This window comes from Lissotriton helveticus, chromosome 11 (assembly GCF_964261635.1).
Source record: "Lissotriton helveticus chromosome 11, aLisHel1.1, whole genome shotgun sequence".
Classification (NCBI taxonomy): Eukaryota; Metazoa; Chordata; class Amphibia; order Caudata; family Salamandridae; genus Lissotriton; species Lissotriton helveticus.
The window spans coordinates 650,414,980-650,441,290 of record NC_136072.1 but is presented as its reverse complement, the minus strand read 5'-3'; the positions used below and the strand labels follow the sequence as shown (position 1 = coordinate 650,441,290).

Sequence of the window (26,311 nt, the reverse complement as noted above, 5' to 3'; positions counted from 1 at the left end):
AGCTATGATATTTGGGTGTGTTATGTTAATGAGTTCTGGTAATCAGATATTCAGTCACAGTCGTTGGCTTTCTTGACCCTTGCTTTACTTATTCCGTTGTTATGCCAACGGGGAGCAAGCCAAGAGGAGTTGTTTGAGGTCAATGAAGAAAGGTCTTGGCCTGTAATCACGAGCTGCACAAATTAAGATATGTTAGGCATTAAAGAGTTAATAAAAAGAGGGAGGTGGCGGAAAAGATAGCTGGAGTTTCGTGTGAGTGAATTGTGTGACAGAAGGGAGATGAAAGCGAGTGGTCTGCTGAAATATTTACTTGGAGATCTTCCCGAGACAGAGCTTGTTACACAGCGTGATGTGTGGTAAACAGATGCGCAGAAACAGGACGACATAACACAGAGCAGAGGTACGTACATTTTCACGACGGCAAATTAATTACTCGACAGTCAGCGAAAAAACTAACACTGGTTTTTCAGCAGCATGTGTTATTAAAACATGTTTTTTTTTTTAACTGAATGATGGTTTCTCCCTGTGATGTCATTTCTGTAGAACTGTCTATGGGACTGTGGTTGCCACACTCTTTACCCATAACTCTGTTTGAACCTTCCAGAGGATGAATGTCAAATGGTAACTGGCGTAGCTATCAGGAACGCAGCAGGTGCAGTGACACCAGGGCTGAATAATCTGAAGGGGGCATTAAAGCACAATTATTTGGGTCATTCTTCCTGATTGCTTTAGGACCCAGTGAACCCTTACTATACCAGTGACACCTACACTAGGAAGAAACATTCTTTGTACAATTGATATAAATATTTAGAATTGACATACTTAATATATTCTTCACTGGTAAGTTAAAATCATACATTTTAAATTTCTTTTGAAATATTTGCCTCGTCAATTATTCACTTACTAGTCACTAAATACTGTTAGCAAACTACAACCATCTACTGCTTTGAAGGGGCAAAGCACGTGCCGCAGGAGGGCTAGCACAATAAGTCAGGCACACACAGACACACAGAGGCACACACACCCATGCACAGACAGGTGTTCACGGATATGTTTATCCGTGGCACACACGCATTGACAAACCCTTTTTATGAAACGTATTTTTTTATTAGGATGGTTGAACGTTGTAAAGTGTTACAGATCAATTAATGAAATATATTTTCATGATTCATAAATCGCACATGCCATTAAAACACTGGATTAAATCGCATAGTTTAATTGAGTACATCTTTAACAGGAGACACGCACAAGGAAAAGAAATCCAATCATACATAAAAGTTTTTTGTCCCATTTTCGCTTCAACGTTTAGAATGACAGCTTCCATTTCCTAAAAGTGACATATAAGTATCAACCAGTTACCCACTGAGGTTGGGTGTTTACTTTTCCATGCTCGTGTAGTACAAAGTCTAGCATTTACGATCCCAATGAAACCAATTCCCATATTTCACTGAGCAGTGCTCAACTCCATGCTCAACAGAACATCATTAATGTTAAGCTCCATGGAAACGTTCAGCCTATCTGTCAATTTCTAACCAGTAATCATACAACATGGAGCATTTATCAGATATGTGCACATCAGCATCGTCGCTCTGATAACGTGGGCATTTAAAAAACCCTTTGCCCTTCCACTTGGATATCTTATCTTGGGATTAGCATACTAACTATTTTAAATTGCTGTAATTTGAGTCTAACGCACATCAACATGGAAGCTTTGTAAATGCGTGTTCAATTTCGAATGAATTTACAGCAATCCCAACCTTAGAGGAACATTTATGTGCTACACCTTCCAACTCATCCACTCTTAAAGAGGACAGTACACCATAGAAAGCACGAGCAGTGATTTTTGTCTTTAGCTAATAAACAAGTTCTAGCAAATCATTTCTTTCTAGTTTTATATTTACATGCTTGCTATGTTGGAAATCATCCCAGATCTGTGGGTTTTTGAAAAAACTGTATTACAGTATGTCAAACATTTTTTTCAAGTTCCGAAAATGTTCAGTCTTGAAAATGCTAAACACTATTCATAAACAATTGACCAACATTCATCAAAGCATTCTAAACCCACTCATAACATGGGATCTTGAAAGATCAAATAAAAGGAACATGGTCCGTGACTGGCTTCCCGCCCCTCCCAGCTTCCCACACCACACCTTGAAGGATTGACATAAGCAAGTTGTCTTTGGAAGGCGGGGGCTCAGGGACCCCCCAGCCGTATTTATTATACAAAACAATAAAAGTATGAATATCAACATTACATCAATATGTTAGAAAAACAAAATTCATGACATTAGATTACAGTATTGAAGACAAGTATCAAAGGCTAACCTTAACGAAAGTCTAATACAGCGTGTTTCCTATCCGAATCTAACATCCTGCCTGAATTTTGCATTCTAACATTTCTGGCCCGACAGCAAGGTCGCTAACCAGTGTCAAGTCCCACTAACCACGCCCTTACCTACAGGTGCGCATGCGTGACAGGGGACCGCCTACCCCGTCGGAATTGTGAACTCCATTTAACCAACAAGGAGGGCCCTTACACTCTGCGTCATTTGCTGACGTCATGATGTATGTGCGGGGTGGCTACTGGCCTAAGGAAAGCGTGACTCCCTCCCCCGCATTTAAAGCAGCTAGCGGATATTCCTGCCCCAGAAGTTCTTGGAGGGACCAGTGGCCCCTCCCCCTGGGCCGCCCCCTCCGTGGATGGTGACGCCCCCCCTAGGACCTTAAATTGCTGCTCACCGATCATGACCTTACCGCCACAGGCCAGCATTGTTTCCCAACGATCTGGCCCCCCCACAACTCCTGCCTGAAGGTCATCCCTACCTCACAAAGCCCTTCAACCAAGCTAGGATATTATCGCACCGTATTGCATTCCCTGCCTCAGTCAAATGGACCCCATCTTGTAAGTACAAATCATCCCCCCAAATGGTCCCATGTGGGATGGTCTGTAAGTGCGTGGTTTGGAAAAGTTTTTCTAACTTGGTATTGATCCTCTTTACCGAGTGATTCAATGCCCTGACGGAATCACCCCCACGCCACTGCAGCCGCGGTATCAGCTGAGACCAAACTACAGTGCAGTCAGGGAAAACCCTCCTCACCCAACCCGCTGCTGAGATGATCTCTTCCAGGAGGACCCTTCTAACCAGTCTAGCAAGGTCATTCCCTCCCAGGTGAAGAATTACCACCGCCGGTGGTGTTGCATGTTAGGCGACCAACTCTGCAAAGAATCCCCGAAATTGGCTGAGGCAGAGACCCCCCCTCCCAAAGAAGGAGATGGACAATCCTTTGTGCTCTAGCTCCCTTCTACCCTTGCCTGTAAAAAAGACATGTTTAACACGATTCACATATGAATAACCAACAATCCAAACCCTGCCTGACCGCGTCCTGTGTTCCTGATTGTCCACGCCGTGATGAGTCGCCGATGAATCTTGTATCTCCCAGTCTGAACTACAGATGTCATGCAATGCAGGCAATAATGCCGTCAACCTCCCCAAGCATATTGGTTTCCTAGTGTCAGCTGTGCTGCCCTGTAGGCGGCGCCAACCCCTCAAACCCTTACGCACCACAAAGCTATTAGTTGGGTCTTTTACTCCCTTTGCCTGTGCGTAGAAGGAGACAGCTGCCCTATGCCTGTTAGCTGTTGCCACTGAGCGACCCTCCTGGTGCAATCTACCCAGATAATCTGCAAAACTATTCTCCAGAGCCCATTTGGATTCCCAGTCTCGCCCCAAGAAAGTACAATATGAACCAAACGCCCCTTCATACGCTGTCCTTGTCTTGGGGGCTAAGCTAGCAGCCACGAGGTCCTGTAATTTGGGGCACCAATCTGCCAGAGTGCTGACGGGAAGTGTGTCGGTGTAGGCCCTGCTGTTGGAGGATGTTCCCTGAATACCTGCATTTTTTGGCGAGAGAGTGCATCCGCTGCATTATTAAGGACACCTGGCACATGTTTTGCCCTGAATATAACATTCAATTTCAAGCATCTCAACACAATCTCCTTCAAGAGGCGGAGTATGAACCTACAGCGTGCCGCTTGCTGATTAATACAATCCACCACCGTCATGTTGTCTGACCAGAATATCACTGATTTGTTGCGCAGATGTTCCGGCCAGACCATTAATGCAACCCATATGGGGAACAGCTCCAGAAAGCCAATGTTTGTTGTCAACTCACTGTACACCCATTCGTCCGGCCACCTGTAGGTGACCCACTTGTTTCCAAGGATGGCACCAAACCCAACACTTCCAGCAGCATCAGTCCATAAACCTAACTCTGCTGAAGTAGTGGGGGGGCCGGACCACACAACCCTGCCATTGAAGCCCTCCAGGAATGCCATCCATATTTGCATGTCCTGGCGAACCTCAAGTGACAGTCTAGTGCGGTGGTGTTTTTCTCGCAGACCTTTCATCGCCTGCGCAATTGAGCGAGAAAAGGGGCGAGCCATTGGTATCACTCTCAACGTGAAATTCAATTGGCCCACTGTTTCCTGGAGCTGTTGTAAAGAGACCTTCACTCTGGCCAGGCACGCGCGTAGTGCCGCCTTGAATTTTGTCACCTTCTCCTTTGGGGGCCTGAAACAACCCTCCACAGTGTCTATTTCAATGCCCAGAAATTCCAAGCAAGTAGCTGGCCCCACTGTTTTCCCTGGCGCCAGCGGGGCCCCAAGAGCCCGCATGAGCACGCAAAATTCCTGCAGTGCCCGCGCACACTCCTGAGACCCAGCCGTGCCAAGGAAGAGAAAGTCATCCAGGTAGTGCATGACCTGTTGATGCCCGGTTGCCTGCCTCATTACCCATTCCAAGAAGGAACTGAACGTCTCAAAATAGGCATAAGAGATAGAACAACCCATAGGCATGCATTTGTCCATGTAATACTTCCCATCAAACTTGAAACCCAGAAGGTGGTGATCACCCTGATGCACCGGGAGAAGATGAAATGCAGACTCCATGTCAGACTTGTCCATCAATGCCCCTAGACCCAGGCCCCTAAGAAACTCCACTGCTTGGTCAAAAGAGGCAAATTTTACACTGCAGACATTCTCATCTATAGCATCATTCAAGGATGCCCCCCTTGGGGCTGAGAGATTATGAATGAGTCTATACTCGCCTTTCTCTTTTTTGGGGACAACACCAAGTGGGGAACAAACAAAGTTGAGCACTGGCACCTCATCATAGGGTCCTGCTATCCTACCCAGACGTAATTCTTTCTCAATTTTCGCAGCCACTACACCTGGGTTATGCTTTACAGACAGTTGGTTCCTACACTCATTCTTACCTGTGTACCCTCCTGCCGGTATCCTGAAACCCTGAGAAAATCCCTCCTGAAGTAGTTTAGCCGCTGCGTGATCTGGGTATCTGTTCAGCCAGGGAATCATTGCCATGACATCAATGGGAGTGTGTGATACTAAACCCCCCTCTTGTCTATTCAGGTTTCCTTCTCCCACTGGTCCCCTGGTTGCCACCAATAAATGTGTAGGAAGTCTCGGGGTGTGAGGGGTGCCTACACAAGGCACAGGCGTGTTTAAACTTACATGTGCCCGCTGCCCTAGTGCAGGACCGTTTGTTGAAATCCCAACATACACCCTTTTTATCCCCCAACCCTTACCCTTTCCTGGTACCTCACTTCCTTGCGCATGCCGAAAGGGCTGTTGGGGCTTGGACGGGTATATTTTTTGTGCACCAGTTGCCCCCATCGCTGCTGACCCCCCAGTTATCTGGTTGTACCATGGCAGGGAATCCACCATATCCCATGTTAAAGAGGGATTGAATTATTTAGCTTTCCTGAATGAAATGTCATATTCCTTCCACCCGTCCCCCACTTGTTTCTCGCTCCACATGGCAATCCTGCTCTGGTAGCAGGCCATTTCTGCTTGTAAATTGGGTGACCTTTCAGCAGTAATGGCACTGAACACAGAAAAGGCCCTCATCCAGTTAATAAATGTCTCCTCAACTCTGAACTTAACCAACTCTGTTCTCCATTCACTGGGCAACATCCATTCCTTTTGTGACTTGTCATATTCAAGTTCCTTATTATCAATTAGCAAAGAGAATATGTTGATATATTTGCCTGCCCAGATCATCTCTTTCACAGCCTGAGACACATGCTGCGCCAAATTCTCCCTCCTTGAGGGCATAGCACCATCCTCGAGTAATGGCAAAGCCACCTCCTTACCACTGTCACCGACTTGCAATGTAGCACCATCCTTCTTAGCCGTCTGCTCGCTGGAGGAACCTGTGTGGGAGGGAATTGGTGCCAATGGTGCCCCTTCACTCGCCCTGGCCAACTTAATCATCTCAACCAGTTTCAAGGCTTCCGCCGAATGATCTTGGGAAGATGGCAACACCCCCCCCCAACTGTAACCAGGGTAAAACAGCGGCTATCTGGGATGCCAGTTCCACCGGGACACAGCTGGTCGGTGGTGTTGGGACCCCGACGGGGACGGGGGCGATGATCACGGGGGTGACAGGGGCAATGACCCCGAGTGGGGCCACCGGCACCGCTGGCGTAACAGGAGCTGGGTCCGCCGGTGCAATTGGAAGCATTACGGGAGTATCCATAGGCACTACTACTGGCATTCCCTCCCCCTCAGCGGTGTTCCTGGGCACTGTGCCTACACTTTTCTTGGACTTGCCCCTCTTAGGAGGAATGACAAAATCACCTCTAGGCTGTGGCGGATTAATAATCCTTCTTGGCCTGCCTTGTGGTCCCGTAGGGCCATCCAACCTCAGATTAATTTCTGCCACACTCCTACCTAACTCATCCATTTTACCCAGGCGCCTATCCATCGCGGTCATCTAGCGCATCATATTCTGCATCATTTGCTCCATGCGGGCACTCTTATTGACTGCACTCTTATTGACTCGTGGTCCTGGAATTCTAACACAATACCCAATGCACTTTACTCCTAGCCTAACCAAGTATTTGAGTGCACGTGTGCACTTGTACCTTCTTTTTAGATGGGGGATGTGAAGATGGCCGTAAGCACCATACAACTGTGACCACAAACACACCAGCTAGTCTTAGCGTGTGGGCGAGAACCAACCCCTTGTAGGAAGGACTCAAGCCCGGCGGCCCTCCAGAAGCAATGAAGTGCAGGCCCGCCTCACTCCCCTTACCACCGATGTCCTTCGTGTCCCCTGTCCGATGCCGTCCTTAGCGCCCGCGATCTGTTGACTGCACAGGAAGAAGCACCCGAATCAAGAAGCACCGGAATCAAGCTTCCTAGGGGGAAACAGATGTTAATAGAATGCACAAGCTTTTGTATCAAAACAGTTCCAAGGGGACTAAGCACACACTAGCGGGGCTCCAGCCCCTAGGAAATCGAAACAAGGGTCTTAATCACTTATCCAGGCTTTAAAACGCTTTAAAACAGTTAACAAACATGCACTTCCTTATTGGTCTCCCATCCAATGGCTGCCCTGCTGGATCCTGCTTCGCCCCCTTTGTTTTCCCAGATTATAAATGATGATCGAGCTCGAGCTTGCCTGAATCCTTGCTACGGCGTTGCAAGAAGGCACACTACCACATGGGAAATTACGATTGCATACAAACGGTCCCTCAGCTAAAACGGACCTTTGCGACCTCTAACAGAGCAGCGCCCTCTTCCTGCTCCGACTGCCGCCCGAGCCCCGCCCCGCAAAATACCTCGCTCTTGTGCCTGCCGTCCCCCGCCTCACAACGCCGGATATCAACGAAGGTCCTGCAGTCTATACCACGATGGTCCACCGGATCCGTGTGAGCCTGCTACTGCTTCTCAAGCCGAAGGCACCGCCGCCCTGTAACTGCCTCGGGAATCCGACGACACTATTCCTCTTCGAAGCCGAAGGCACCGGGACCTACAGGGGAATAAAATGAAGAAAATTACACGCCCCGAGCGTGGGGCACACGAGGTATGCGGGGAGCGAGCCAGGGACAAAGAGGGCACTCCCCGGGCCTCTTAAGGGGCTACAACATCAGAGGGTCACCGGCCCCACCGGCCCGCCCCCCAGCCGACCCGCCCCCCTGCCCCGGAAGCTGTCCAGCTGCTTCCGGGTCACGGGGGAGGCATCAGCCTATCGGTGGTGGGGGTGCGCCGCGCGTGTCATCGACCCGCGACACACCCCCACCACCGAGCGGCCGGGGGAGGGCGCCGCACCCCCATGTGGGCGGGAGGCCCGAGCGGCCCCCCTTTTCAGAACGTTTCTAAAATATCGTGTAGTAAATAATTGCAGTGATTTTGTAACTTTTGCACCACTCTGCTAATATTTTATAAGCTTCCAGGATGATCTGAAATGTTACTCTTTTAAAGTATTTGGGGTCTGAATGTCGGGAAAGATGCCACCCCCAGCGTCGGACCCAGAAGCCAAATATCCAGTACTATAGTGTCACCTTTATCCAATTAATAACAAAGAACTGTATGAATCGAATGGCTGTTTATGCTCTTTGATACCCTCAAATAAAGCTGCTGATCATGAAATCCCGTCTCCGGAAATAAGAATTTGGAAAGTATATTAGGATCGCTGTAAACAGATAAATAAATTGGGAGGATGGTAATTTTAATAATATTGCAATGGCAACAAGAATTCTAGGTACCAATACAATCGATGTCTCTTTACAATATATTGTTTTTTCACTCCTCATAATTTAACTGAACTATGTGCAGCATGCAGCTAGAGATTTTGATTCTTAAATATGTGTTGATATTAGTGATCCTTTTATTTTTGCCTTCTAGGTTATCATTTAATAGCATCTGTGTTTTATTGGTGCTTAATTTCTACACTGATACTTAGCTAAAATCAGATGCTTCTGCTTCAGTCTATGAGGTTGCCTGCATAGCATTCGAAAAATTACATCATCTGGATAGGCAGTGATTATCACCTTCATCCCATTAATATTAATAGGAGTGCTATCCTTGTTATTCTGTATTTTGGTACAAATAGGGTTTAAGATAAATGGTAAGCAGTAAAGGCCATTCTAGGTAGCTCTGGCATGTGCTTCAGAGCAGTGGTTCCCAAACTTTTGACTCCTGAGGACCCCCACTGAATCACTACTGGAAGCCGGGGACCCCCAAGCAGTTTGTACGATATACATTTCAAAAATTAAAACAGTAATTCGCAAAAAAATACACAAAATAGTACACACCAAGCAAATACTCAAATTACTAAAGTGTTTATTATTTTATACTGAAAACGTATGCAAAAACCAAAACATTTCAATGGGACGGATGGTGCTGCATCTCGGCGACTAACTTTTAATGTCTGGTTTTATTTCGGAAAGTTGAATCCTCAGGTCTGATTCTACTTTTTCCAAACGATTTCTGTATTTATTTTAGATACAAAAGATCTGAGAAAAGCTTTTTCACAATAATATGTGGTGGGGAAAGGAAGTAAAATCTTAAACTCAATACAGAGATCTGGGCCTAAATCCATTGTTTCTTTGCTCCCCATGCCATTCCAGTTTAGACCTGGCCATATGCAAATCAGTCATGACCGTGCGCCCAATGGGAACCGTCCAGCTCGAACTGCCAAGCCAGGTCCAACCTAGACTGGAAACAAGCAGCCTAGGACCGGTTTCGGGGTTTCGCCCCTCATAAGCCAGGATGAAAGCTTGACAGCACATATAATTCACCCAAGGGCTTATGGAAAGTGGGGAAACGGACAACAGCGTGAAAACCCTACTGCTGATCCCAGCTGCATCTATTTTTACCCGCCTGCAAAGTAACAGTAACTGACACTCTGAACATGTGCCTTTCCCCCGCAGCAGCCATAGACCCAAAAGAAACCATAATTCAGCCCTGATGCGCCATTTTCTTGCTCATTTTCTTGCTATAGGTGAGAAGCCATGCCAGCAAAGACGCACCTTCATCTTCTTGAGATCAGACACTGATTTTGTGTAGTGCAGCGTATTAAGTTATTTTAAGTGCATTTGTGCACCTGTAAATGAGCAAAATACAAGCAATACAGATTAGTAAACCGGGTGACAGTTCTCCAGTCGTAACATGAGGTACTTACTTCATTCATGGCAGACGGACTTGGCATTAGTGGCAGGCTTTTAGTTTCTGCCTATTCAAGGAGCAGCATTCATGTTTTTATTTCATGAGCTATGAATGACAATTATTCAGGAAAGGTAAATCTACCTCAGTGACTGAGTCACCCATAGAGAGCAAAATAAAAATAAGCTTGCAGCCCATTGAAGTCATGGGTTCCATTTATTCAGTGATGGGGCGGGGCGGAGCAGGAGGTAGATTAACAAGACCCTTTTAAGTGTGTTTATTAAGACGCACTTCCAGAAAAAGCAATTTGGATTTTTATAGAGTTGTTCACTTTCACTTTGATGAGGCTGATCACATAAAAATGAAACACTTTTTTAATGTGTGCGTTCGCTTTAAACGTATGCATATGTCATCAAGGCAAGGTTTTGTATCTAAGGGGGAAAGTACTTTAGTTTATGAAGGGATGACAATCACGCTGTAACTGCTTTGGGTAAATATGGTTTTCAGAATGAGGCGTACCTGCATAGATTGTGCCATGAATAAACCGTGTTAAAATTCAATAATTTGGACTATACTTCTCGAGTCCAGCTACACTTTACATGAAACTAACCCTGACGGCAGAAATGAACCTCACATATAACAAGCTGATCGCTCATCATATGTTTAGAATCAAACATATGAAAAGGCTGCTGCTAATTCCCCTTGTGTAGCCGTAAAACACTCATGTGTTTATCTTTGATTTCCAGGGTGCCCTCCTGCCGGCCGAGGTGCCTAATGCTGCTCTGCCTTGAAACAAGAGGCACAGCTGTACTCTGCATTCAGTGCAGAAAGTGGAGAGGGGACTTTGCGCTGCAAAACACCCTGGGGCTGGTATAAACACAAGGGGACACGCACTGCAGGGTGAGCGCGACTCAAAGGCAGGCAGGCAGGCAGAATCAAGTAATAAATGAAGGTCAATCACCCTTCAGCTGGCACCTAAAGCTGAAGGGTGATTGGCCAGATTTTATTGTGGTCTTGCTACGTCTGCGCTGTCATTCACTGCTCTTGTGGCGCATGTGAGTTTTGTTTTTCTATGACCATATGATGGGAGGCACTTGAGTCCTGCGGACCCCCTGGGAATGTGTCACGGACCCCTGGGGGTCCGCGGACCACAGTTTGGGAAACGCTGCTTCAGAGGATTGGGAATGGAGAAGAATTTGCACCATAGAGTATGATCTTTGTGCGTGTTTTTTGGTGAAGTCATTGAACCAAATTAAACAATATTTGATCACCAAGCTTTCTCACATTGACCCATAAAAACTGCCCTTAAATTCTATCAAATGCTTTTTTTGCCATCTAAGAGGATCATACCAACCTATTTGCTTAGCACGCTGGCGGCATTAAATAGAGATATTACTGTGTTCGAGTGAATGGTATTACTCCATGAGGGTATAAGGCCATGCTGGTGCAGACAGACAAGCAATCTGATAACTGAGACGAGGCGGTTAGCTAATATTTGAGAATATATTTTAGAACTGGAATTGAGTAGTGATATCCGCCGGTATGATCCTTTTTTGTCTGACAGTTTTCCTTTTTTTTTTTTAAATGCTATTCTGATAGATTTCCAGACGTTGAGTTTATCCAACCTGGGATTGAAACCAGTAATCATTTGAAAGGGTATAGGAGCAAGGTGATCTATGAATGCCTTGCAAAATTCTCCCAGAATACAGTCATCACTTTTAGCATTTCCAGATGGTGAGGATTGCTTGCTTGAGATCTTCCAGAAAAGGAATCTGCATTTGTGTTGACTTTGCTCAGGTATAATCAGTATCATTGGGAGAAGATCATGCCAGTTCATTATTGTATATTTTTTGATAGAAGATCTTTAACAGCTGAATCAGTTCCATAGCTTGCTTGACCATCTCTCTCTCATTCTCCTTAATATTTGTCATAGCTGTCTTTTGCTTTTCCTTAGTTTTATAAGGCAGAGATTTTCCTATCGACCCCCCACATCCATAATCAAGCCTCTTATTGATTTAAGTATATTGGTCGCTTTTTCACTACCTGTTAGACTAATATGGCTTCTACACTCTGTCTCAAAAGAAAGAGTGCGACCCTACTGATCCAAGAGACAGGGTACCTTATATAAATGTATCACAAAACAGTTTCTCTTGGATGAATTCATACATTCACAATATCTCACACTCCACTGTCCCTATACTTCTCACATATCCTCATAATACTCTTAAGATAGCACCCATCACTCAATTATAAATATATGTTTAATATCACATTTAATAAAAACAATTACAATTGGTAGAGAACAATTCATATAAAAACGTTTTTTATAATTACAAACAATCCTAAAATGAATCTCAAATTCATTATAACAGAAAAACATAAAACAAGAGACAAAAAACATGACAAATATATATCATCACAGATGTGTTAATTCAACTGAATCAATGTCACAAAAGCCTGTAAACTCTGTTATACATAGACTTCGAAATTCCTCCAATTTACCAATATACAACAAGAGAAGCATCCGTGTGTTTCGGTGGAAGAAGTATTGTAGAACTACCTTCTTCAGGACAAAAATCTTAATGTCCATCTCAAAGATAAAACAATATAATATGTGCCTGCATAAACACAAAACATAAATCACAATATAATCTTACTCATCACACAGTAAAGTTATATTCATCTAAAATCATTCACCTAATTGGATTTAATACAACTTGAACTCCAAAAGCTGAGATTCTTACATTAAAAAAACAATTACATTTGTTTATAATTGTTCAACTAGCTAACATTATAACCCACTTAATCCCACTTCCAATGCTTACTTCAATCATGCCAGAATCCTCTCATACTGTGATATAGAGGTGAGGTAAATTATTTATTCAAATTTGGGGACGATGAAGAACTCCCACTCAGTAAACCTCCCTCATTCCATTTCCCATGTTGATAATATTAATCATACCTTATAGTATTGATCCACCAGTAGAATTAAGGGATACAGATTACATCCCACTAAGGTTTACACAATGTTATTTAAATATTGGCCAGGGCTGAATTGCCCCCCGTAATACTGTTGGCGAAAACCAGTGGAAATATTAATCTTGAGGAGGACAAGTGTAAAAAATAATCTAATCCCTTCTCACTTCCTAATATTTCAAATGAATGACCCACTGTTACAATTGGGGGTCTCTGGTTGGCACAGGTATGCACTTGTGACAAACAGGGACCCTCTCCTCTAGTCAGGGCAAGGGAACTACCCCTTAAGAATAACCCCTGCTCACCCTTTAGGTTGCGTGGCGCGAGCAGTCAAGGCTAATCCTTAGGGCGCTAAGCCAGTTAAGCATTTATGACCACTTACACACCACAAATGGACACCAGGCGTAAATTATGTATCAAAAATACATAGACTTTATGTAAAAATATACTTCATATGCAGGTTTACTTACAAGACCGTTATAACATTATTAAATGAGGCCACCAGATCTAAAGAGGCACAAGCTCTTCAGGGTTTTGGCAACAAGGTACTCTGGGGTGTCGTTGCGTGCTTCACGCTGGTGATACGGGCCGTCCGAGGCTTAGAAACCGCACCTGAGTCAAATTCCGGCGGGAGGGGTGAAGCACACGGTGAGCAGCCAGGTGAGCGAGGTGACGGAGTGCGGGCGGCCCAGCGGTATTTGAGATGAGCGGCTCGGACTCGAGCGTGGCTCACGGACGGCGGGGGCAGCCAGGCACAAGGGTCACACCCCAAAGAGGGCGCACAGGGGATCACAGCTCCGGCGAGGGAGGGACACAGCAGATCAGCAGGAGACGGACGAAGGCAGGATGAGCCCAATGGTCCTGGGGCTCAGTTCAGTGGGCCAGCTCACTTCCAGGCCCTCGGAGATTGTTTCAGGCACAAAATCTGCAAAGTCCTTTCTGGTCTTTTCCTCTCCTTTCCTTTAGCAAGGCACCAACTGCAGGCCAGTCCCCCAGGTCAGGGACAGTCTTTCCTCCTTCAGCTTCTCTTGGTCCTTCTAGTCGGGCAGAGGTTCTTCGTGGTCAAAACAGGATCTTATGTTTAGGAGCAGGGCTTCTACTTTTATACACAGGTTCTTTTGTCTTTGCAGGCCAGGGGGCCTGAGCCTGGTTCAGCCCAGTTTTGGAGCACTTTGTTTTGGAGACTCTTGCTGTTTCTTTCAGGTGTAGGGCAGAGACATCAGACGCTCCGCGGGAGGTGGAGCCAGCATTGTGGTGGCAGAGTACACCCCAATTCAGAGTCAAGGGGCACTCCTTCCACCTATCCTGGGGGTAATCCCTCTATTCACCACCTAGCAGCCCAGACTGTCTCCTGGAATCCCCAGCCCTGTCACTCACAGAAACCAGACAGCAGATACACATCCTAGCAGAGGCGGGCTGAAATTGTCAGGCAAGCAAATGCTAACTTTCTAAAGGTGGCATTTGCAACACAGAGTATTAAAATAAACTTTACTAAAATAAGTATTTGATTATTCTGAGTTCAGGCATACTAAAATTGACTTTCTACCATGCTCTCAGAGTCTGTTAGGATTATATAGTGTAATAATTCCAGCAGCCCATTCTGTCCTATGGAGAGCAGGTAACCTTACAATAGTGAAAAACGAAAATGGCTGTAATTCACTATTAGGACATGCCACACACATCAGGGCTTGTCCTACCTTATGCTTACAATGCACCCTGCCCTTGGGCCTACCATTGCGGTGAATCAAATGAAGTAAAGGGAAGGTTTAGGGGCTGGCAGGTGGATGCACTCGCCCAGCCAGCATGACAGTACCAGACTGCACGCAGGTTCTGCAATGGCAGACCTTAGACACATTTTACTAGGCCGCTTCTGTGGGTGGCACAACCAGTGCTGCAGGCCCACCAGCAGCATTTGTATTTACAATCCATGGCACTCCTGGTGCACTTTACTGGGGACTGACAGTAAACCAAATAAGCCAATCATGGAATCCAAACAATATAGCATTAATTTACAGTAGGGGGAGCATATGCACTTTAGCACTGGTCAGCGGTGGTAAAGTGCCCAGAGTCATTAAACCAACAAAAACAGGTCAGAGAGAATATTGGAGGAAGACAAAAAGTTCAGGGATGACCCTGCAGAAAGAGCCAAGTCCAACACCCACCTTGGAGGATATGTTCCAATTTGTCTCCAAATTTTACGGAGAAAGAAATATAGTAGGTTCAGGAAGATGCAAGAAACCTAAAAAAAACAACAAGGGTTATGTCCCCATTAGAAAAGTATTTACTATGTACATCATCCAATGTACCTGAAATAAAATCGATATTACATACCTATAACATAAGATTATAGTCCTATCAGCAAGATATATAAGTGGGGACTTCAAAGCCCTCCAATGATTTCAGGAAATTTACAGCTATATCCGACCCATCTGTGTGGTGCTTTCAGGCACCTAAGGGGGTATAGGGATCAAAGATATATAAACCAAAAATCAGAAGGCTCCTCAAGAGTTGTGGAAAAAACACAATATGTCTATCAAAGGAGTCAGCTTATTAAAACTCGTTAACACATCTATTTAGAAACCTTAAGTAAAAGTATTTCTGTGGCATAGTACCACTATCTGGTGATAGAAGCATGTTTACTCCTAGGTCCTAACTGTCACTGACTCGTAATATCCCGTTCGGCGGCAACACACGTCCTTTTGTTTGCAAAACTGGAGAATGAAATCAGAGGCTCCAACCTTCGATTTAAGTATACCCAGGTAGGGATTGTTCTCTACACAATTGTAATTGTTTTACTAAATGTGTTATTAAACAGATCTTTATAATTGATTGATGGGTCCTATCTTAAGAGTATTAAGAGGATATGTGGGATGTATATGGACAGTAGAGTGTGAGATATTCCAAGAGAAATTGTTTTGGGATACATTTATTCTACACACTGCCAGGCATAAACAGAAGCCTTTTTCCCCCATGTCTTGCCGCTGAATAATCTGGCAGGAACCTTTTGTAGAGCTAACATCTCTGCAATAATGTTTTTTTTCCTTTTTACATAACAACCTATTCTTATTGACTACAAACATAATAATCACTTGTATGATATACGCATTGAGAGCATGTCAGCTCCCATACATTAAGTAGGCAACGACGTGCCTCAAGTGCAATCTTTACTCCCCACACCTCACTCGTTTTCTCATGAATCTTGATCCAATAGTTATGGATCTCCGGGCACTCCCACAAAATATGCAAAAACGTTCCAATCATACCACATCCCCTACGGCAATCTGCATTTGAAGCAAGCCCCATCCGACACAACCCTGGACCCGTGGTGTAGGACCGGTGGAGAATCCGAAGCTGCACCAGACGGAGTCTCATGGAAATCGCCACTTCCCGAGGGGAATACACGGCCTCCCCCCAGTCTTCGTCATCCAACACCAAGCCATCAGCAACCCATTGTTCCCGGACTTTCACCAGGGGATCCTCAGTGTGATTGACCAATTTCTTATAAACAAGAGAAATCGCCTTGGCAGGAAGGTACCCATCCAAAATACGATCCTCCAGCGGAGAGGCCACCGGCGGCTTCACATCGCGTGGGATAGCCGCCGCCAGTGCATGCTTAATTTGTAAATAACGATACCGCTCACTCTCATTCAGTTGGTGTCTGGCTTGCAATTCCTCAAACGTCAATATTCCCTTCTTACCTCACATGTCTTGGACCTGCGAGATACCAATCAGGTCCCAGCGATCGAAACCCTTCGACTTAGACAGACCACCCAAAGCTTCCGAGTTCCACAATGGCGTAGCCATTGTTATCCTACCCTCCCATTTGAGAGCACGGTTAGCCTCATGCCACACCCGCGTCGAGACCGATGTCGGACCTAGCAGGGGAAACCTGCCACTTCTAGCATACAGGACCCTAGTGTACTCACCCCCTGGCAACTGGCCACGATCCATGGCAAACCCGGGGTCAGCCGGAGAGCCATAGATTTTATGATTGACAGGGGCTAATTGGGAGGACCAGTAATATTTCCTGATATTGGGCAAACCAATCCCACCATCGTACCAAGTAAACATCAATTTGGACAGTGCAATCCGCGGTTTCCTGCTCCAGAGAAGGTGACCAGAGATGTACCAGTGTTGCGACAACCTTCACCAACCGGTTGGCAAGTAACTTGGCCAGGACCTTGGGCTCCGCATTTAGGAGGGAAATCGGTCGATAGGAGGAGCACTCCAACCGAGGCTTGCCCTCCTTATAAATTACAACGATATTGGCAATGCGTTGGTCATAAGGTAGTACACCACTTTCCCTACTCTCAAGATACATGTCTTTTAGAAACAGGGCCAGACGGTCTGCATGCAGTTTGTAAAGTTCTATAGGGATACTGTTCGGGCCCGAGGCTTTTCCGGAGTGAACTCCCCGGATAGCCATCGCAACCTCGTCATTCGTGATGGCGGAATCCAGAAACTCCCTATGCTCAACTGACAAGACAGGCATTGGAATATCTCGGATGACCTCCGCATTCTCCTCCACTGTGTACTGTCCCGTCGAAGTATAGACCTCCTCGTAGTATCGGGCAAACTCATCCACTATACTTTGTGGATCCGTCGTGACACCCGAGCCCGCAAGCTGCAGCTCAGGCACCAGACGAGACCCCCAGTCACCCTTCTCCAACCACGCAATCAATTTCCCAGCCTTATCACCATGTTCATAAATTCTACTTTGTGTGTTGGCATGTCGCTCCCTCGCCCTATCACGCGCCAGGTGTTTGTATTCGTCTCTGAGGAGACCGAGGCGGTGTACCGCCCCCGGATCACGATCAGTGGCGACCTACCTTTCCAAGGCTGATAGCTCCGCCTCAATCCTGTCGATTTCCACCGTACTCCTCTTTTTCTGCCAGAGATTAGGGAGAGTGCCTCCCCCCTGACTACAGTTTTGTAGGCCTCCCAGAGGGAACAGCCAGAACCGACTGTCCCCGCGTTCTCTCGGAAATAGCTATCCGTAACCCGTACAATTTCCCTTTTGGTAGTAGGGTCTCTCAACCACCAAGCACTAATTAGGTCTATCCTAGCCACATTACTTTGTCCGATTTTCAGTTGAAGACAAATCGGCGAGTGATCAGACACCCCTCTAGCCAGATGACTCACTTCCTGAACAAACCTCGCCTGCGACGCAGGCACCAACACATGATCAATCCTGGAGAAAGAGTGATGTGTCGCAGACACATGTGTATACTCCGAGTCACCGGGGTGCTGGAGTCTCCACCCATCAACCATGCCAGTTGCAGAGACAAAATCCGACAACCATCTACGAGAGGGCAACAACACACAGGAGGGGTACCTGTCGAGCTCACTATCCATCACAGCATTGAAGTCTTCCCCTAACACCATGATACCGATGGGCAATGACAAAAACACCCTGCTCAGGTCGTGAAAGGTGTCTGTCTGCAGCGCGGGGGGAACGTATATTGAAAGGAACGTGACAGGCCTACCCTCCCAGAGCCCCGAGATGCCGACATATCGGCCTCGATTATCAGACCAAGTCGCCTGTATAGTGAACGGAAAGGAGTTCTTCACTAAAATCCCTACTCCTCTAGAACCTGAGGTAAAACCCGCATGAGCCACCAATCTATACCCTCCCCGGTGCAGCACCATACATCGCGTACCCATAAGATGGGTCTCCTGTAACAAAACCACATCTGGGGATCGTCGTCTGATTAGCTGCCCCACCATAGCACGCTTGATCTTATCTCCCAAGCCATTCACATTCCAACTGAGGACTGATATACCCAAGCCCAACCTAACGGAAGCCAAACTCATCCCCCGAGAATTCTGATGCATTCCGTGACACCCATAGCAGACACAGGTCATAAACAAAACAGAAACCAACAATCAAAAAATCCCTAAACCCAACTTTCCAACCCCCCTCCCTGCACCCCTGCATGCATCGTATGCACATCCCCAACTAGCAGTGTGCCTGTCTCCCCAAGACTAACTACGGAATCTAAACATAGAAAACAGAGGAGGACCTTACAACAGGCCACCAACCTCCACAATCCCAACCCGCGATCAGACCCCATCAAGAATGTTCAATAAAAATCCCAAAATTTTAAATATATTGATGGGGGGAAAGAAATCGCCCCAGTCAAACCAGCACCCCGACCACCATAGTCAAATCGACACGAAAATTCATTTTAATTTTTTTCAAAGGGGGTGGGGTAACGTGCAATTGCTTCCGTATCAGTACCAGACCACCCTCCCACCCATCTGTGATGTCAGCGTACCGTGAGGAGGGCTGGCATTACAGATTTCCCACCGGAGTGGCAGGAAGGCGCAGGTGAGTGCTCTCTCCCCCTCCAGTGGGAAAATAAAGCCGAAAACTGCCTCATCCGGTTTTAGGGAGGCCTTGTTTGAAAGGGGACAATCTCCCCTTTCAAATGAGGCCTTCCTGAAACTGTTTCCTGATTGTGAATCGCTGTTTATCTACTGTCAGAAAACCACTAGACCACCAGGGATGTTAGTTTGAGGGGGTTGGCCTTTGTGGTAATGCCCTTCCCCCCCAGAGGATAATTGAAAATAAAAAAGGTGGTTTTCCTCTGGGGCACAATCGCATCAGGAATGAAAACCAACATATTTTTAAAAAATACAAGGGGTCAGCCCTCATTGTTTACAGGCCGATCCCCATTGGTTTATTTGTAGGTTTGACAATTTCATATTCAAGAACCATACCATACTACACTGTACTTTGCAATATCGCATCCCCTCCACGAGTTCAAAGAGTAGATTGGAAGAATGTCACACTTGGGACATATGATAGAATTATTATAAAATGATGGGCCTGAATCATTCCTTTACCACCCCTAGCTTACTACTGAGTTCAGGAGTAGTCCCGCGGTATGACAACAATAAGTCCCAACACCAACTCACATCAAAATCTTTGTGAATCTGACCCAGTAACATGACCCAGTGACATGAAGGCATATGCACCTTTCTCACCTTTCGGGAGTCATGAACGCTTTCTTTTATATAGAGTGCACTGAGTGAATGATGTTTTTTTTTATAAAATAGTCTCCTTCCTTATGATCAAGATTCCCTAAAATTTGCTGTGGGTATGGGTCACTTACTCTTAGAGTACTACTGGATTACAGATAAAGCCAAGATTACTACAAAGAGATATATCATAAACACTATTGGTGTATTTCCTAACAAAGCACAACAAAAGTGTCTCTTGCTTTTAAGTAATACCTGCACTATTACTCAACGACCCTAGCTATTGGTCTTCTATGGTTGAAAGACTGAATAATCTTAGATATTTTCTGGGATTCAAATTTGTCCCTGAAGTGCGCAGAACCGCTGCAACACCCCACTTTTCAAACAATGTGGATTATATTTTTTGTATCTACAGTTTGTTACCACATCCTCTTATTTTGAATCCTATCAATTTCCTCTTTCCGTCTGGAAATGAATACAGATTAGCTGCCAGTTAGCTAGTGGCTGATACATAGAGGGGTTTCTCTGCTACTCATCCAGCCACTGGCTACAATGTTAGCACTTTGCGAAATGTGGCAATTCTATCAACCGCCACATATTTTTATGTGGCTAAGATTCCTTCAAAATATGTTGTGGAAGATTTAATATTTCAAAAGGGCAGTATTTTCATCTGGAAAAACCTACTTTTGTACATTGTTTCACACGTGTTTCATTTTTTAAAAATAGAAAACTTTGGTAATTTCTCAAAGCTTGTAAAGTTACAATAAAAGTAAAAAAAATATTTAGAGTCTTTCCAACGTTGCACACCCCTAGCGATTTGGCCCTTCGAAGAGGGTGGCTGCTTCCTGGTTCGGCCAGTATAAACTTGTAATAGTCCTCTTTTTGATCTCACAACTGTAGGCCCTGGCCCTTAACAAATCTGGGAGTTGTTAAGGGCCTCCTTCTTCAGGTTTTGTCTGCACAGCGCTTGCACTGTACTTCTGAATTCTATTGTGTTTATTATAAATCTTAAAAGGGGCTTATATCACGCCCTTACTTTTAATTTGTTTGTGTGCTTGTCACTTACTTTTACTCCGTTTCTATTGGTTGTAGCATGCTATTTCGTATTGTTCTTTGTGTGTTTTTCTTATCACTGGCATATGGCCAGAGTACACCTTTTCCTCTGCTATGAGCTTTTTTTAAATTGTATTTAAGAGCAAGCACGCTATCTGCACTCCTCGCACACTTGGCTTTTATATATCTGATTACTCTGTTGCTTTTATAATTCAATCTTATCAATTGCAGAGCACTCCAAAGGGATGATAATACTTTTGAAGTTGGGTCTCGTGGCTCAGTCTACTAACACATGCATGCCTGGGATTGGTGTTTTTCTCATGGTCACAGGCTGTGCTTTTGAATTCCAATTGTAGTGGCCGGTAAAATAACTCAGTGAGCTGAGGATCCATCTGGTGATAGTATATACTCAGACAACTCTGTTCCGAAGCACTGAGATGTCATAAGCTATTTCTGTTCTTTGTGTGGTCGGATGTGCAGAGTGCTAATCGCCTGAGCGGGTGTACAAGCCACAGATTACATTTTGTGAGATATGTACTGCTTGTTTGAGTCGCCTTTACTGTCAGGGGATCTTTGGGAAGAACAGCTGTGAACTGCTGCTGGCTTTGTCACTGGGGCTTGTTTTAATTAGGAACAAGCACATTTGCAGGCTCACACATGCATGCCTTTGCCCACTATGCAGCAGCTAAAGCAGATCTAACTTTTGCCGCTGGCAATGGTACATTTTGAGGAAGCGGTGGGAAAACCTGCCGCACCCTCGAGAAAGCCTGGCGCCGCGACCAGACAGCAGAACACATGACAGCCCTCAAGAACGCCACCCACAAACACCACCAGCTGATCCACACCACCAAGAAGACAGCATTCAAAGAACGACTGGACTACAACACCCACAACAGCAAGGAACTCTTAAGCATCGTTAAGGAGCTCTCCAACCCCAGCGCCTGCAACAACGACATCACACCCTCGCAAGACCTCTGCGACTCACTCGCCTCGTTCTTTCACCAAAAGATCGCCAACATACACAACAGCTTCGGCGTACAAACCACGCACCCAACCACCGAACCAGCGCCCCCCACCACCAACCTCTGCACCTGGACCCCTGTCAGCACCAAAGACACCACCCGCCTGATGAACACCATCCACTCCGGATCCCCCGCCGACCCCTGCCCTCACCACATCTACAACAAAGCCGACTCCATCATCGCACCCCAACTCCGGAACATCATCAACAGCTCCTTCGCATCCGCCACCTTCCCGGAGAGCTGGAAACATGCAGAGCTGAGCGCCCTCCTGAAGAAACCCACCGCGGACCCCACGGACCTCAAGAACTTCCGCCGCATCTCGCTCCTCCCCTTTCCAGTCAAAGTCATCAAGAAGACCGTCAACAGACAACTCTCCACCTTCCTCGAGACCAACGGATCCCTCGACCCCTCACACTCCGGTTTCTGAGCAAACCACAGCACCGAGACCGCCCTCATCGCAGCCACCGATGACATCAGGTCCCTGCTCGACAACGGGGAAACTGCTGCCCTCATCCTCCTGGACCTCTCAGCAGCCTTTGACACCGTTTGCCACTGCACCCTGATACAGCGCCTCAGCAACACCGGAATTCAAGGAGCGGCACTGGAGTGGATCATCTCGTTCCTCGCCGGAAGAACCCAGAGAGTCCGCCTCCCCCGTTCTGATCCGCGGCCACCAAAGTCATCTGCGGTGTTCCGCAAGGATCCTCACTCAGCCCCACCCTCTTCAACGTCTACATGAGCCCTCTCGCAACCATCGCTCGCCAACACAACCTCAACATCGTCTCCTACGCCGACGACACCCAGCTGATCCTCTCCCTCACCAACGACCCCGCCACCTCCAAAGCCAGCCTCCAGCAAGGAATGAAAGACGTCGCAGAATGGATGAAGATCAGCCATTTCAAACTGAACTCAGACAAGATGGAAGTCATCATCCTCGGACCATCTCCTTCTGCCTGGGACGACTCCTGGTGGCCCCCTGCCCTGGGCACCGCACCCAAGCCAACGGACCACGCACGCAACCTGGGCTTCTCCCTGGACTCCTCCCTCATGATGACCAAGCAAGTCAACGCCGTCTCGTCCACCTGCTTTAACACCCTGTTCATGCTCCGAAAGATCTTCCGATGGATCCCCACCAAAACCAGGAAGACGGTCACCCAGGCCCTCGTCACCAGCCGTCTGGACTACGGGAACACCCTCTACGCTGGAACCACAGCCAAACTTCAAAAAAGACTCCAGCGCATTCAGAACGCCTCAGCATGACTCATCCTGGACATCCCTCGCCACAGCCACATCTCTGCCCACTTGAAAGACCTGCACTGGCTCCCCGTTAGCAAGAGGATCACGTTTAGACTCCTCACCCACGCACACAAGGCTCTCCACGACGCGGGCCCGAAGTACCTCAACAGCTGCCTCACCTTTACACACCCACCCGCCAGCTCCGATCTGCCAGCCTCGCCCTCGCCGCCGTCCCACGATTCCGGAAATCCACCGTCGGAGGAAGATCCTTCTCCTACCTGGCAGCCAAGACATGGAACTCCCTCCCCACCCGCCTACGGCTGACCCCGGACCATCTCGCCTTCAGGAAACGACTCAAGACCTGGCTGTTCGAGCAGTAGCGACCCCCCCCTCAAGCGCCTTGAGACCCTTACGGGTGAGTAGCGCGCTATACAAATTTTTGTGATTGATTGATTGACAATCATGGGATCTTGTTGCTTATCTTGTTTTCTGTGTATGTTCTCTTATTTTAATGTTTAAAATATATATTTATTGCAGTTTCAACTTCTGTATTATTACAAATTTGTATTATGTTTCATGATAACAACTTTTTTTGTTCTTCCCTAATGTAGTTAGGTGTATATATCATGGTTCAATGTAGTTTTCATATAATGCAGATGAAACCAGAACAGTTAAGCATTAGTGCTTCAGTGGAGTTTACTTTTCAATACCATAGATTCTTCTTGCAAGATATACAATTATTTCAAGCTTATCAGAAAATAAGACATCTACGCCCATGGATGGTGTATTTCACATAAGGAATACTACACACACTGTATTATTTGTTGATCCTTGACAAAGAATCAGCACTACAAAGAATCTCACAATCAGAGAAAAGGCTTCCTAAGTAGTGACTCACTCATTGATAATAATTATAACAATGAAGAGAAGGGCATACTAATAGAGGCATTCCTCTTCAATGGGGCTGCTATTCATAAATCGTTATTGAGTCATTTTTAGAAGAGGTTTGATCTCTCTTTCGGCATACATTCCATTATTCCAGGTATGTATGTCCTTCTGCTTTTCACTTTTCCGTAGTCTGTTGCCTCATCCATTCCCAAAAGGTGACGTTCAAATGAGTTATAATTAGAGTACATAATTTAGGGCCGTAACCACAGGGGTGGTATTTGAAGACTGGGCCAGCCCAATTTGCCCGCCCAAAGGACCGAGACAGCTGGCATAGTATAGTGGTGTGTGAGTTCAGAAGATGAATGAGCAAAAAGAATGCCTTACGTTTTGTTTTTGTCTTGTTACATTTGCTGCATCTTCTGAAAAATTGTTGCTTATTCTTTTGAGCGGAAATGTTGTTGACTTCTCTTTCTTTGACGGTCAAGTGAGAGGATTTTATAAAGTGAACTATATGACAATATTGCTGAGATACAGACATGGCCAGTGGAATTATACGGTGGTGGCTAAATTATGCAGGAATTTTGAATAGACTGATGTGGCAAGAAAACACAAATTATGTGGCTTAGTGCATAACATTTTGTAATTGTATCACTTCATTATTTTGTCTTTTTTTGTACTCAATAGCAAACACCTAAAAAAGATACATAATGGATACAAGATGAGCAGTTCATTACAGTGCATCTTAGTAGTGAATAAAATGCATAATACAAAAGTAAACAGTTTGTTACATTATCAATAGATTAAAAACGTTAGAATCATATTACATCTTCGTAAAATAAAGCACAACAAATACCTCCACACAGACATATTTTGAGATGGACAAATGCACAATTCATTACAAAGCATATTGTATCTGTTTACGATAGAATACATTAGAGCACCTCCCTGTAATAAATATTCCCGAGAGGCAAAAACCTCAGAAAGAACCTAGAAATGAGCTCTAAGACGGTCCACTATGCAAACCAGGAAGTCTAGCAGTGCCCACTAGTTCCAGGATACTCAAACACTATCTAATGTAGGTAAACATAAAGTGCACAGTGCATAGAGTGAAAGAACTCTAAATTCATAGGATATTAAAAAACACCCTTGAGATAAAATATTTATTCTGACCTTTGATCTAATGTGCCAGATTAGCGTGAGAAATTGGGGACTGAGTGAACAATGTTGCACGTACTGTCTGACATACAGATTCTCAAGATGTCTTTATGTCAGGAACCAAGGTTGATAGCTGACAAAATCTAATTATGAAATGAACAAACAGTCAAAGGAACTTTTTTTGTAAACCCCACATTGAGAATAGATGTCTGGAGACGTCAAAAACAATTGGTAGGTGTGCATCAGTTTTCAGAATTCTAAGAGCTTCAGAGCAAAGCGATGTTTGTATATTCCTGCAAAGTTAGGCTAACCATTTGGATTTAGATTTCTTGTTAACTGAGAAGAAAAATAAAGCATGGGCCTCTGTTTTCTCACCTATGTCACAAGATGGACATTTCGGCAATGAGTCATAGCCCTCACCTCTCCAACGTTTAGTGAATAGGTGCAGGGAAAGTGATTCATGCCTACATTGGATGTAAAGTTTCCTTATTAAAGCCGGTTGGACTTAGTCCAAAAAAACTCCAATCTATATGTATCTTTGTGCCATAAAAATCTCGCTGTCAAAGAAGAACTCATCAGGAGGAAAGACAACTTGAACTCATAGCATTTAGCAAGTTCCTGTTTAGTCATAGTCAGGCAGGCCTCAGCGTGTTCATCCCACAGGCTCGCTTTACCCATGCTTTTGAGACTTTCCCTAATTTGATGGAGCCACTGAGGCCTTCCCACCACCAGTGAAGCTAAAATCTCCCCCAGGGCCATTTTGTAAGAGATCAGTTAGTGAGTGGTCCAAAATATTCTCCAAAAGAGAAGGGTCAAAAACACTCCAAAATAGGTCTGAGACCTGGATCTAGTCTAAAGGGGGACCAATGGAATACTGGAGGGGAGACTCAACAGTTGCCTAATGAAGCTATTCTCTATCTGTGTGATGTTGCTTACAGGATTGTGTCCCCAGAGCTCAGCTCATACATAGTAGTGCCTAGAGCTCGCAATTGGCAAATCTCAATAGTGGGGCTAATAGGTTTAAAAA

At 45.6% G+C, this 26,311-nt stretch overlaps 1 protein-coding gene across 1 annotated transcript in view; it reads left to right on the top strand.

Annotated features, from left to right (window-relative positions):
- The first annotated feature begins 223 nt into the window (after positions 1-223).
- Positions 224-26,311, top strand: part of LOC144791733 (thiamine transporter 2-like) — a 577,930-nt gene continuing 551,842 nt past the window's right edge. The window contains exon 1 of the mRNA XM_078666500.1: positions 224-400. The gene's annotated coding sequence lies outside the window, so the exon portion shown is untranslated. The remainder of the gene's footprint in view (positions 401-26,311) is intronic.